General features: G+C 45.2%; 1 long non-coding RNA gene across 1 annotated transcript; it reads right to left on the reverse strand.

Moving 5' to 3' along the window:
• Window positions 1-2,523: 2,523 nt before the first annotated feature.
• Window positions 2,524-6,003, reverse strand: LOC102934420. Its single transcript, XR_443491.4, has 2 exons — window positions 5,512-6,003; window positions 2,524-2,747 (listed from the first exon to the last, which is right to left on the reverse strand). It is a non-coding gene; the product is annotated as an uncharacterized LOC102934420 (long non-coding RNA).
• Window positions 6,004-15,376: the final 9,373 nt, after the last annotated feature.

Raw genomic sequence — 15,376 nt, forward strand, 5'->3', positions numbered from 1 at the left:
TTTTTCTAATACAGCTTTAAGCTTCATTGCTTTGGTTTAGTCTGCCTGTGTATTCTGGCACTGTCCATGGCTATTATACCCGTGTTTAGTGAGTCACTTTTCCATAGTATTCCTAGTAGTATGGCAGGCTTGGGTCTTTCATGAGGGTGGTGGATTTTTCATACAGCCAGGAGAGAGAGCTGGTAAAGGGGCCCATGACCAGTCTATTTGAAAAAACACCTTTCTTGGGAGGAGTTGGAGAAGACCAAGAGTCAGCTACTTCAGCTGGGGGAATGAACAGCGCAATTGTGGGGGTGGGGTACAGGTTCCACATCAAGGAGATGGTTGCCTGCTGCCCTTGGCTATGATAGTACAAGCGCCAAAGGAAATGTGGCATGTGAGCATAAACACTAGTCAGGCTGATACCCAAGCAGGTCTTTAATCTCCGCTAGGTGGCTGGTGCTCTTTTGGGTGCAGCACTGACATCAGTGGTTGCCGCTGCAGACAGCAGCTGAGCTCCTTTTCCACCCATCAGTTGAACAGATGGTGTCAAATGAAACATAAATGGTAGTGACAAACTTCCAGAAAACTTTATAAAGTTAGCTTTAAACAGTAAGATCCAATACATATATTCTTGCACCAGGTGCTTGGGACAGTATCCTAGGACTGACTTATTCTGAAAGCTGGTATGCTATTCACCAGTGCTTGCGCCTGTATTTCATCAAAGTATATACGTCGGATTTCTTCACCAGGCAAAGGCTCCAGCCAACACAGTGGGATTTCCCATGGTTGCAGCTCTGCATATGGTCTTCAAGTCTTTCCTCACACTCGTGACAAGCACACCACAATGTAGGGTGCATGTCAGTGCAGCAATGGTGAACAGAGGTAGAGAAGATCTGATGGTGTGAGACTTGATTAGATGTCAACCTACACCAGTTTCTCCTGTGGAGTTTGTAGTTTGGTCATAAAATGACTTAATCCTTTTTACTCTGACCTCCGTGTTTAGTTCAATGACCTTGCCTGGCAGGGAATTCCTGCATAAACAGCATTTCCTTTGTTATAGGTTCTAAATTATTTAATTTCAGCATGTGGCCCCTTGTTTTCACATCTACCATCATGTTCCCTAGCCACCCCATTCTGTCAAACTCTATTTGGAGAGTCTCTGAATCCTCCCTTGTTTTAGCAACTGAAATAATTCTGTGATGTTTGCAAGTATCACAGTCCATTTCCTCCTCGCAACGTTGTGCAATCTGAGAATTTCCCCTATTTATGCTCCAAGTCATTAATGTACCTAAGACTGCTCCCAAACCTCATTCCGAAGAAACCCTCACTACGTACTGCCACTTCTCATGATTTAGTCTGTGATGTACAGGTAAGGAGCAAATAACCATGCTTAGGAATATATTTTCTGTCATATTTCAGGGTTGGGCTAAGTAGAGGGCTTTTAAAAATAAGGTAGAACCTCACTAGTTGATGCTGACAAAGAGCCACTGCAAAGTAGAGTAATGGAGCAACCATCATAAAGCAGGGTTAATGTGTCACTTGGCAGTTTAGATTTAATTGCAATACTTCATTGCTTCAAGAGAGAATTAGGAACCTATTGAGCTTAGGAGACCTCATTACAGCCCTTTCAATGCTGTGGAGAGAGGGCTAGGTTTGGTGTGAGATGGGGATGCGTGGGAAACCACAGAAGTGGATTAGGGAGTTTCCCCTATCCTAGTGAGCCATGGGCTTTTATTGTATTAACCTTTTCAAATAACTGGTAGGCTCCGTAGACATGATATTCACTAAAGAAACTAAAATCCCTGTTTGACTGTGATCAGGTTGTAATGATAGAAGTGTTACTGCCCCCTTTTTGAATTACCCTTGCAATCGGCTTCCCTGGAACAGCCTTGGCTGTGTTTGCTTGACACTAATTCTCCCAGTTCCCCGTTAGCTATTTTGGGGGAGTGGGGGATAAACGACATGTGGCTTACATCCACAAAAGTATTTAGGCTCCTAACTTCCACTGATATCAGTGCAAGTTAGGATCCTACATAACGTTGTGGATCTGGGCCAATGGGCCTGATTTTTCAGGTATGCAGAGCATCTACAACAGCTAAAGTCTGTGAACTATGGATGTGCAGCACCCCTGAGAAGCAGCCCCTGCTTAACAGCTTTCCAGTCCCCCTGAACCGTGAGTGGCCATGTAGCATATTCTTGCCAGTATCTCTGCTCTATTGCACTTCCGTGACTGGGCCTGCACCTTGAGTGCACTTGAGCGTAGTAAGTTGCTTCCTAACCTTGTTCATCATGGACTTGACTTAAGACTACACTGTAAAGTTGGTGAGTGGGGATGCATGAAATGTCCAGCTTAAGAGGAAAATCAAAAGCTCCCTAGTCAGAGTTTGCTGTAAGAGGAGAAAGTTTGTATTGCAATAGCACCTATAGGCCCCCATCAGGACTGGGTCCTGTTGTGCTGGGTGTAGTACAGATTAGGGTCTATCCTAACCAGCAGATACAATCCAATTCTTCTACCCAAACAAAGACCTGCTCAGCCCATTGTGTTTTTTCATGGTGTTTTAATTATAAAATCCTCAAAAGTCAGATTGCCATGAAGGGGTTTGTTCAATAGTCTCCTCTTCCCATTCTCCTAAACTAGGCTGGATGCAGCTTCTTCCTGTCTCTCACTCACTAGGCTTGTGCTTGTAGTCCTCCATGTGTGCCAGAACCCAGCCCGATGGGATCAGGACGGTTGCAAACATCACAATCAGCGCAATGGCTTGATCCTGCCAATAGGAGAGAAACCAGAGGTCATATAGGGTCTTCTGCAGCCTCCCATGTGTCATGGATCAGTATAGAGATGGGACATCATCTTATTGGGATTTAGGGGTTCAAACTGTAACAAGCCTGTGTAGCTGGTTCCAGTGGGTCTACATTCTGTGTGCACCCCAAACTCCTACTGACTTCAGTCAGAAGTTTGGGTGTGCAGGGAACATGGGAACAGGTTCGCAGCCTTGGCCTACTAGAGAGATGGGGAAGGGAGGAGGAGCTATGGGTAAATGCACTCATTCCTACTAGCTCTAGACTAAATGTGGTTTGATATGTCAATTTATTTCTGTCACTGCATGTTTGTGTATTTCTGCATCTCGGTTTGGGCACGAAAATCAAAGTAACCCAGCTCCCTAGTCCAGATCCTGCCATTAGCTGGGACCTGGTTTGGAACAACATGGCTCGTAAGCACCTGCTTTGAAAAACAGGGCTCCTTCCATCTCCCCCTGCTGGCACAGAGCCGAGCTTCCCTGTTCTGGTTTGGTTAGTTCCCATAGTCCCAAAATTCATCCCACGCAGGCAGGGCTCGGTCTAACGTCTCCGCAAGGTTCCAGGTGTAGGACGTATGCAAAACAACCCAGCAATAACTGCTCACTCTCAGCCTTCCAAGGTCACTGATCAGTGCCATGAGCCCGCCAGCTCCTCAAATTCAGCAAGAAGGTCGCGGCCTGCGCATAATGCATTCCCGAAGGGCACAGTGACAATCAGTCTGACTTTCAAATCACTTTGAGGTGCCCAGAACAGTAGCAATGGCCTGGACAAAGTTTCACCTAGTAACAAGTTATCTGCGCTGGCTGCAAACAGTCTTAAGTTAACTGTACATACAGCTGTCATACATTAACCCCTTGTGCTCTGTTCCTGAAAGCAAAGCATATTAATAAACTAAAACTTCGGATCAAAGTCTGAGGCTCTTATTCGATTTTTATTTAGACCTTACTCTGGCAAAGCTTCTCGGAGGCTCCTGAGTAAGGAATGGGGAACTGAGTAGCAAGTCAGCGCCTCAGGACTGGACTCTCTTGAGTTTAGTATAGGCCCGTGCCCCCCTGCTCACACATAATCTCTTGGAAAAGGAGAAGAAAGCAGGAAAACAACAGGGGATTCTGCACAGTTACACGTTGACGGTAGCTGATTCAATTTCAACTGGGGAAATTCCCATTTTAAAGGCTTGACTAAAATGGGGGTTGGTTTGGAGGCAAGGAGAGGCAATCTGACAGAGAGAGGGAGGGGTTAGACGGTATCTATACAAATACAAACAAAACAAGAGTAGAGTGAAGCAAACTGCGACACAACCTCTTATGAGACACCCAGATGCCCTGTCACTAGATCTCAGTAGCCGGTTGCAGTATGCCCCCCCTTGCCCCGCCCCCAACAAGGGGAATGTTTTTTATAGCCAGAACGAGACAGCGTCTTTCCATACGACTTTTTTTTTTAAACTTTCTTTTTATTATTGGCCCGTCGAGAAAGAGGCGCCCACGTTCACCTCTGAACATGGCACTCCTGGCAGGCTCTGCAAACCAGGGAGCTGGGTTATTTTAATGGAAGGAACAGAGTTTAGTTTCTGCCACTGTCTGTTTAAAGTGACGCCATAAGTCTGTCTGCAGGTGACTGATCCCCCCTGTTTCCTGGTACGTGTAACCGATCTGACCAACAATGGATTCTGACTTAACCACTGTCACAGCCTCCAAAGAGGGTTCTTTTTTTAACCCGGTAGATGCCAGACAGGTTCAAGTTGAGTAAAAAGTAGAGAGAGATTTTTGTGTCCGTTCACACAGTTTGTCCCCGATCCCTCAGTGAGCTCCATGTAGGCAGATCCCTGCATCTGTGCAATGTTCCATTGATTTTAGTAACACACATGGAGATCTCTGCAGGATCAGAGGCCTTTGTTTGGGGCCTTCACCTTACCAACTATGCAAAGCAGTTCACAAAGCAGGGAATTGCCTCTGCAGGGAAAGAACATTTCCTATCAAAATCAGGAGCAGCACTAGCTTCTGTGATGGCCCTGAGTGGAGCAGAGATGGGCCCAAGCCACACAGTGCAGGTCTGGACCCCACTCTCCCTGTGATTAGAAGTGGGATTGTGGTTTGGCCTGTTATAGGCTCAGGCCTGCTGGGCATTCGCACCCAAAGCTGAACGTCTCTGCCCTGCCCACTGGTGTAAGCACAAGATGAAAAGAGGCCTTTTCTGTCATTTGACCGATGAGAGAAGAAAGTACAGTATAAAGAAAAATAACCCCTGGGAATCAAAGTGAATTAACCTCAGTTACAGCCATGCAGCCCCATCGACTTAGCGGTCACTGAGAGCAGAATTTGATCCATCATGTGACTTGATTGGCCATTTGTAAGAAAAGGATTGGTTTTATTCCTGAGTGAAACTCATCATTTCCCTCTTTCTTTATACTTTTACTTTCACATCCAAATGAAATTTAACAAATGGAAAAACATGAGTCGCAGCTTCTCCTATCCCCACCCCAAGGAAAACTCACTTAAGTTTCTCCTTTTCTTAAAAAAATGTGTCAGTATTTAACTTTCTCTCTGCATTATTTATATTTTCTTTTCCAGCAGAGCCCCTTTTTGCTATCACACATGGGAGATACTTGTCATTTTAGGAGATCCCAATGCTATCAGCTATATTTGTAATCAGTTTTGAGTCCGCAGAACACAATAAACTGCTACATTTACTATAATAGATTATCACTATTCCCCTAAACAAAAGGTTACTCACAGCTGGAGTGACAATCTCCTCTGGTGGTCCAGAAACAATATTTGCTCTGGGAACAATCTGCTTCCTCACTGTTGCATTAAGCAACCTGAATGCACGTTGAAAACCCAACATGGCCCTTCTACTGTGTTCTCTTCCAATCCAGGCTCCGTACCCTTTGTAGGGAGAGTAGGTAGTCCCAGCCTGTGGGCTGTGAGGCTGCAGCTGTCTGTGTCACAAGTTCCTTGTGTGAAGGCAGTTTAAGATTTGCAAGTTTTTGCTCTGGTGCCAGATGTCAAAGTGATAAACAAGTTCAGTTGCTTCATGCCTGCAGAATTAATTTGGCTCTGATTGGCTGGGGAGTTGCTTGGTCACACCCTCGGATAAGAACAGGCAGCCACTTATGGTTTCCTAATTTTAGTACAGGGGGACTTCTGGATGACAGTGTCTGAACTTGCTTGGTTTGTGAGTTTGCTTAGGTGAGATTAGTGCTGTTTCACAGCTGAAAGGGGGACAATAAAGGCTGCATGATGGAAACATTCAAGTGCATCGGAGCGGACTTTTGAAAAGCAGCTCTCTGAGGGAGAGATCTGCTTAAGGAATTTAATCTAGAGCAACAGAATAAAGCCCTTTTAAATTAGCATCAGAAAACAGAATTAATGTTTCTGAAGAAAGAGAGTGTAGTCTAGTGATTAAAGTGCGGAGACGAGGAGTCAGGAAACCTGAGTTCTCTTCCTGGCTTTGCCATTGGTGTGTTGTGTGACTCTGGGTAACCGAGCCTCAGTTTTCCCCTTTGTAAAATGGGGATAATCCTACCTGCCTTACAGGGGTGGTGTGATGTTTGACCAATGTTTGTAAGGTGCTTGGAGCTCCTCAGAGGAACGGCACCAGAGTTAGCATGGTTCAGATGGGAAAAAGCAATAGAAAACTGGCCTGATCTACGGATGAAATATATTGCTTGTGTGCCAAACCCAAAGATGGTCCACAACACAGTGGAGCTCTCTGAAACAAACCCCTCTGTTAGGAGCACATCGTACTGGGTTGTGTCTGAATCCTGACTTCCGTAAATGAGTCAACAGGAGGGAGTTAACCAAGCACACGCTGCAGGTACTGTTTTTAGGAGGGGCGAGTGGATCCAGGGAAATGAGTGCTTCGCTGTCGACCACAGAGCACGCTGAACCTGAACCCATCCTCTTCCAGCCTGCGCTGCTGGGCTAGGCCCCAGAGGGCAGGGGCTTTGGAGCCTTCAGCGAGGCCGTTGCCGAGCCTCTTCTCGTGTGGCGCTGTGGGAAGATGGTTGTAGTATAACCTGGTGACACAATAATCTCCCCGATGGTCCTGCAGCCCTGGACGTGCTGTAGTGAATGTGCACTGTTGGGGGTCAGTCAGCAGCTTTTAACGTGGCTGGTGCGGAGGGCTTGGATTTCTGCCCAGCCCCAGTTTTTATGGCCAGGAGCACATAGCGACCCAGGCTTTGGGAGATGGAGTCCCCCACCATTTTCCTTCCCGCCCTGCTGCAGATCAGAACCGTTTGCTTTAACGACCTGAGCTGCTGCCAGGGGAGCTGCAGGACCGCCCTTCCTCTCGCATTCCCTGCAGCTGAACTTTGCTTCCCCTCGGCCTTGCCAGCACTCTCGATGTTTGTACGATGAACAGGCACTTTCAGAACTGGAGCTGGGTAAACAAGGACTAGTCGGAAATCCAAAGTCCAAGGCTGATCCTTTACTCACAGGAAAGCCTGCGTCCAAGATGCTGCTGTCACTCCCTCTGGCTTACCCTGAATTTCTTCTCCTTTTCCATGTTTTGTGGTTAAAAAGTGGGTTTTGTGCTGGACTTGAGAAATCGTGTGCTCACGGAAAGGGCACAGCCTAGAGGCAGTGGCAATCGAAGCTTCTCCCCTCACTGCTCCAGAACCGTGCTGAGCTGCTTGGTGGGCTGAGAGAGTTGTTCAGTTTCCAGGCCGGTTGTATCCTCGCGTGCGAGTGCCAGCCGTGCTGGGTATTACGGAGCCACATGAACAGCGCTCCATTAGGAAACACTGAGCCCATGAACTCATTCCTGTTGGCCCAAACCCAACCACTGGCTGGTTACCGCTACTGGTCATTAGTGACCTAGAGGTTTTCCTCTCTTTCAGACCCCTCTTTCCCTGAATTGCCTCTGAGCAGGGACAGGATCCCCGGAGCCATAATGATGGTCACCACTAGCCATTCCATGTATCGGGTTCCTACCCTTATGTGTGTTGGGTTTGCATTTCACAGTAGTGAAACAGTCAGGCTTGAAACTAGGTGATGTCCTCTGCCCAGATTCAGTGACGGCTCCCTGTGTGTATGGGGCATTGCTCACTGTCCGTGCTATCCCCTTCCCCGCTGGCACCCTCCCCATCAAACTCCTGTCTAATGGGAGCTCAGACTGGAATGGAACTCTGGTTACTGATCTGGAAAAGCACTGCTTCGTTAATCACATTGAGCCAGGCTGTGCTAGTGATGTCAGGGTCGATCCCACACTGGCCCCCCAACCTACCTGCAGAAGTCACTGCAAGGGGAGGTAAGTTCCCCAGGCTCTAGCCTAGCCCCTGCACAATTTTAGGATTAAGAAAGGAAGCTATAAACTCAAAGATCATCTCTGAGAAAGGAGAACAGTGCCCCTGTAACTTTCAAAGGCCAGAAGTGCATATGATTATTAGACAATCCAGTCTTCTCCTCCTCACTCCAAACAGCCAGGTGTTAAAACATGTCAGGGTAAAAAACAGCCCTGTCTGTTAGGTGCTGACAATCCACAGAGCTCTCCCCTCTGGGCTCAAGAATGCAGTGTGTTTTCAATTACCTTCCCTTACCCTCTGCTCTGCACAGCTCCTCCATTAATAGCTGCTAGGAGTCCAGTTATGATTTCATGGTATCTCTGTCTCTGCAGTTTGTGGGACGTGTTTGTACATTGTCTTTGGAGGGAGAGGGAGAGCTGCTGCTTTCATAGAGTGGTCACTGGAAGGCTCAGCTTGACACCCTATAAATAGTACGCACAGATAGATTAGAATAGAGAGCTGGTTAAAATGATTTTGCATTGAAGAATGCAGTTTCATTGAAATGTTTGGTAAAAACAGTTCAATTTCAACTATATTTTCAGTATTTCAGTGAAAAATACTCAAACCGAAACTAAACAAAATCTGTAATTTAGTTTTTCATGTAAATTTTCATTTCAATTTATTTTTTGAAAAACAAAACAACAAACAAACATTTCAATTTGAAATGAGATGAAAATTTTCATTTAATTTTTTTGTTGAAAAATCAAGATTGTCTGGAAGATTTTATTAACAAAATTGTTTTATTTCAAAATTTTCTCTGCAATAAAATAGGATTTTTTTTAAACCAACGCTAACAGATGAGTGTATTGTCCTTGAGCTAGCAATGTTGTTGGAATGAGAGCTCTTTGGTTCCCTCTACAGGTGAAAACAATGAGGAGTGCTTGTGGCACCTTAGAGACTAACACATTTATTTGGGCATAAGCTTTTGTAGGCTAAAACCCACTTCATCAGACGCATGGAGTGAAAAATACAGAATGCAGTATAAATATTGCAGCACATGAAAAGATGGGAGTTGCCTTACCAAGTGGGGGGTCAGTGCTAACAAGGCCAATTCAATTAAGGTGGAAGTGGCCTCTTCTCAACAGTTGACAAGAAGGTGTGAGTATCAGCAGAAGGGAAAATTACTTTTTGTAGTGACCCATCCACTCCCAGTCTTTATTCAGGCCTAATTTGATGGTTTCCAGTTTGCAAATTAATTCCAGTTCTGCAGTTTCTCATTGGATTCCTCGTTGTTTTTGTTGATACAGACTAACATGGCTACCACTCTGAAACCTGCCTACTGGTGAAGGTGAAGTGAATTGAGACTTTGTTCCTACGTGTTGGTGGATATAATTGCATATCTTAGAGGAGTTCCAGAGATTGCCCAGAGCTGTACCATCCAGAGTTTCCCTCTGTTCCACACTCATAAACAGCATTACAGAATGCTAGTTAATTGGAGATGAGTGAAAGGGGGTGCAAGTGTGAGACTTCATGGATGTTATTCAAGGGGGAAAGTGAGCCACTCTAATCTAGAAGTTAGTGGTCTCAGACTAGGTAACTGGGCCCAAAGCAGACAACCAGGTTCTAATTAAAATCTAATTGTTTGGATTCTGGTCATGTGTCTTTGGTGGCCCATTTGGTATTTGCTTTAGGTTGGTGGAGTGGTGGTAGAGAACCAGAAAAGAGCTGGTAACTGAGGTCTGTGTAAGAGCAAACTGGAAGAAACCAACATCAGTGGGCTGGAGTAAATCCACAGCAAAGGGGATCTGCTGCATCCATTTGAGTTAGATGGGGATGGATTTAAGGATGAGGCATTGCTGGTGCTTTGCTGTGAACTGGAATTGTGGCTAGTTGGGCACAACCCAGATGATCAATTAGTTTGGTGATTGATTTGTTTGGTTACCCAAAATAACACTGCCCCACTTTTTAACATTCTCCTCACAAAGAGCAGGGATGGGATGGGATGGAGGTGCATAATGAGCTGTTCTTTAACTCCTTTAATGTCCAGGTCATTGCTGGGGAAAACACATGGTGTCATGGAGAAATTGTATGGTCCGTTCTGGTGTGGGACTAATTCTGTAGATGAACAATAGGTCTTCGGTCACCCATCTTGTTAATCTGGCACTTTTCACCACCACTAAATTCACTTACATACATGGCTTGTGGTCCTCATCCCCAGTAATTAGAACTCAGGTGATAATATGCTCATGTCTCAAGCCATAGTCCTTATCTGTGAGGGGCAGGGACTTTCATTTACTATATGTTTGCATTGTGCTCAGCACGATGGGGCCAAAACCTGTCTGGTTTCTAGGCACTACCACACCATAAATGTAAAATAATAAAAGCAGGCGTGACGTTGCACTCCATATTCTTTGTGGAAATATGCTCCATACTGCTCACTCCCGGACTCCCGGATACTACGTCAGGTGGCCTTGTCACCTGATACTGAACATCACCTGGGACTTATAGTAACTTTCGGAGTGAAGGGAGGGGATCATGTTTGGGAGACAAAGCATTACTGCCTTATGCTAATCCTATTTAAGGGAGAGGAATGAGGTATCCTGCTCATCAGTGCTCCCTGGCTACCCCACCCAAGATGACTGCGGGAAACAACTAAAGACTGAACTGGAGACAAGCACTGGATCCACGCTTGAAGGGTATCCAGTCTGTGCAAAGATTCCTGGAACAACTGTGAGGGTGAGATACTACATGTAACAAGTTTCCTTTGTGTATTAAGCTTAGTTTGCATGGTCTGTTTTATTTTGCTTAGTAACCTACTTTGTTCTGTCACTTAAATCCTACCTTTTATACTTTGTTTATTAATAAACCCAGTGTAAGTAATTGTTACCTGGCGGGGGGGGGCAGTGGCAAGGAGTCTGTGCATATATCTGTTTACTTTGAGAAAGAGGGTGAATTCTTATGAGCTTATACTGCATAGTTTTCTATGCAGCATAAGACACGTTCATCTGGGTTCAGGCTCCCAGACGGGCTGTGCCCTTAGGTGCTGAGGCAAGTCCCTTTAGCTGAGTTTTTTTCAGAGCTCATCTGATCTCAGTATCTGTATTCTGCAGAAGGGTGTGGCCCTATCTCTGGGTCTGTGCTGGGGGGCCTAGCTCAGCAAGACAGAGTTAAGGGGTGCCCATGCAGGCAGAAAGGTAGGCTCAGAGGTATCTCAGCACATCAAGTGACAGTCCCTAAGGGTTCCCTGACAGAATCCATCACAGCAGGTTCCTCAGGATTTGGTCATAGGATATTTCTTTGGTTGTTAATCAGCTGCTTGTTCAGTATGCGATGGAGTGTAAAAGGAAAATTACACAAGGAAGGAGAGCAGAGCAGGTGTACACATATTCATCAGTCTCTAGTAAGCTGCTGTGGTCTGTTTTTGCCTCTGTTCCTCCTTGGAAAACTCTGTAAAATGATGTTATTCCATGGCAATGTTAAGACTTCAGTGGGGACTTAGAGCACCAGGCGCACTTGAGAGCGCTCCAGACAGTGTTTGTCCTATGTATGTGCCTGGCCCCTTAGGCAACAGAAGGAGCTCACTGGATGAACTCTGGATAACTATTTTTCTGTTAATGCTGGGTGTAACAGGATGGTTTGACCCTTAAGGCCTGGAGGGTTGGGGATAGCCAACCCTGATTACTAAAGAGGCACACATGGGTTGGATCAAGTAATTCCCTATAAAAGGCAGCAGGTGGCTGTAATGAAGAGGGAACCTGAGGAAACTGTAGAAAGTAAGAAAGGCCTTTGTAGGGAAGACTCTGAAACCAGGGGGTTTAGAAGTCAGAGCCAGAAAACCAAGACTCCGGCTAGGTGGAACCTGCCAAAGCAGGATAGGCCTTAGGCAGTAAGGCCGGGGGATAGGGTTTGGCTGACAGGAGAAGGAAGCCAGGGCTAGAAAGCAGAGTTTTAGCCAAAAAAAGGGCTGGGAGGGGACTGGTGGCTTTGGGTGTGTCTGTGGTAGAAGAGCTGTGGCTAAATATGAACTTCTGTGTTGTGATTATGGACTTTATTTTGGGGAACCTAAGGATTGTTTGAACTGTGTTATTAAATCAGCCCTGGGTGAGGGGGCTGTTAGCCACAAGAGAGGAGTACTTTAGAGGCCTGTAAGAGGAGGCTAATGGGGGCAGGATGCCTACAAAGCATCCCCTGGCCACAGGGGGGTGCTCAGTAAACAGCAACCCCGTGACGCTGGGTTACCTGTTCTCTGAAGATGTCCTGGGGTTGAAGGAATGGCCCAGTTGGTTGTTTTTCATAGTTTACAAACAATATGCTACTATCTTAACGGTGTGGTTATTTTATTACAATCAATACTATGGTGCATGGTTCAGGATAAATTAATGTGGACAGCAAAATGACCTTTAATATGTGACCATAACATTTGAATGAATGATTTATAGAAATGCAACATTCAGTTGTTGAATTAATATTTGTCATCCTGAATTCTGAGTGTCTTTTAACCTGTTGATCTCAAAGGTTTCTCAGTCATTGGAACAGTTTACCATGGGACTCATCAGCACCTGAGGTCCTTAACCAGCAATCCAGCTTTGATTTGACATTTTATGACCTGTGTAATGCAGGAGATCAGAATGGATAACCAGTGGTCCCTTCCGGCTTTAAAAATGTATTGGTCAAGTTCAAAATTTATTTGCTTATTATATCACTCTCCAAAGAAAAACCATCTGCTTCTCTCTTATCAAGCTAATAGAAAATAAAGACAAAGAATAGAGTTTATTGTATTATGGCAGTAATAGAACTAGCTTAAAGAAAAAGAGTACTTGTGGCACCTTGGAGACTACAGCTCACTTCAGCGGATGTAGCTCACGAAAGCTTATGCTCAGATAAATTTGTTAGTCTCTCTAAGGTGCTACAAGTACTCCTTTTCTTTTTGCAAATACAGACTAACACGGCTGCTACTCTAGAACTAGCTCAGAGATTTTTCATCTGAACCCATACTAGGGAAACATCTCTATTCATGGAATAGCTTAACATTCACTTAAGGTATTGAACTAATTATTTTGCCAGCTCTGTGTTTTGTGTGATGAGCTCTCTCTCTTTGACATCCCCTCACCTGTGGCTATTGTAAGAGAGGCAGACAATTGATGAGAATGAACAGCTGTGGTCAATATTATGACACTGCTTCTATATTCACCCCTTGTTCAGAGTTATTATTTGAAAACTCATAATTTGCTGATCATTATTGTCCTGGTAAAATATGTATAGCAACATTTTATATAAAGTTATGAAATTCCACTGTATGACACTACTGAGACATGTTCCAGGTTTATAAAAGCAGCCACAAATTGTTTCTTCAGCGACAAAGGGCAAACTGACACCTCAAGCAGGTATTAACAAAATCAAATGGACTGTCACCTGGTTAAGTGGCTGTTCTTTGGCAGGAAAAAGGGGGTGACTACAAAATTTACATCATGGCAAAGAAACAGCTGGAGGTTCTGTCAACTTAGTGCTGGTCTAGGTTGGTTTAGCTATGTGTCTCAGAGGAGTGGATTTTTCACACCCCTGTGAGATGTAGCTATACTGAAATAAATTCCTAATATAGACCAGCCCTTGTAGATAACAATAAATGCTACCCAAACATCTATTTGTTTCTGCTATTAAAAAAATCACAGGATGTGGTGCAAGATCTGTTGACCCCAAATTCAACATTCGCTAAAAGCTTTAGTTTCACTCTGGTGGTGGGGGTTTTAGAGGACTCTGAAACCAGGGCTGCCATGCTTAACAATGTACTGCAACAGGGTGTACTAGGTAGGCCCTTTGATGCCTCCCTGCTGGAGGCCTCGTTGTCCTACCGCACCCTGTGCCAGGGAAGAAGCAGTGAAGGTGGGTCCTCCTCAGGCCTGCCTAGCAAGACTGCAGGAAAGCAGCCAATCAGAGTGTAGCAGGCTCGGATATAAAAGGAGCTGCAGGGCCTGAGCCTGTCAGTTCCTGGTGGGGACCAGGAAGGGTGGGAGACACTGAAACTCACCAGGCAACGAGGTCTGGGAGTGAGAGACCAGGGAAGAGAAAGAGAGAGCCCAAGGACTGAAACCTTAAGGTAGTAGGTGCCGGGTGAAGGTGATGGGACTGAGCAGGAAGCAGCCCAGGGAATGCAGCAGCAGCAGCAACTATTAAGGGAAGCCCCACGTGGCTGCTGTTTACAGGGTCCCTGGGTTGGGACCTGGAGTAGTGGGTGGGCCTGGGTCCCGAAAACGGGACTCCCCAATTGCAGCCACTTTTGGGGGCTTTTAGTAAAAGTGGTCCCAGAGATGGGGCTGAAGACCCTAACTGAGGGCTAACCATTTGCTGAGCTTTGTTACCCCAGAAGGGGTTCATCCATTCACCTATGGAGTGACTTAGATGGAGGGCTGAGCCAGTGAAGACCTGCCCAGCAAGGGCAACAGCCGACAGGGGCACTGGGAGCAGAGAAAGAGAGTGCAGGATTGCACTCTGCCAACAAGAGATGCTCGGGAAAGGTGAGTGTCCCCTGTTACATCCAGTCACTCGCATGGTGCTGGGCTTGTGAATCTTAGCAATAAACAAGAACACATAGGCAATGTGTGGGACTGGTACAATGTGCACGAGTGCCTCTGTTAAGCAAGGCATAGCGGATAGGTCTCATCTCAGGCTTACCAGAGTGTGCTATTGTGCAGAATATTGAAGCACTGTCTCTACAATTAATCTCTGTAAACTCTAACTTTCTGCAGTAGGGGGATGTAGGTGACAACTCTGAGGTTTACTCATGTTTTTGATCCTGACCTCCACTTTGTATCTGGCTTATTTGAATGCAAAGATTACCATTACAAAAAATACTGTAAATGTAGCCTTTACTGTATCTTCAAAATCATGCTACGTACTGTCTTATATTAAATAAGCAGTTTTTGTCTCTGATTACATCAATGCATCACAGATGTATCAAGTTATGCAATTGTTTCCTTATGTTGTAATGCATTAAAAATGCATCTGCAGAACAAGTTTTAAGCTAATATCTAGATAAATGACCCACAGATTATCTAACAAAGTTAAGTCAAGACCTGAGGTTATTTAACTTAAATCTTAGGACATAGTTGAAAGTGTGAATCAATGATCTAGCTAGGGGGCATGTTTGATAAAACTACTCCTCTTATTTTTCTTAACTTGATAGTTTCCCCAATTATAATAAAAAACCTCTTGGACTAGATCCTTGTGTGTACTGTTAAACGCTTCCATTTCTTTTATTGGACCAACTTCTGTTGGTGAAAGAGACAAGTTTTGAGCGTACACAGAGCTCTTCTTCAGGTCTGAGGCCTTGCCTGCACTAGGAAACTAGGCTGCTATAACTTCATCGCTCGAGAG

The sequence above is a fragment of the Chelonia mydas genome, chromosome 6 (genome assembly GCF_015237465.2).
Source record: "Chelonia mydas isolate rCheMyd1 chromosome 6, rCheMyd1.pri.v2, whole genome shotgun sequence".
Taxonomy (NCBI): domain Eukaryota; kingdom Metazoa; phylum Chordata; order Testudines; family Cheloniidae; genus Chelonia; species Chelonia mydas.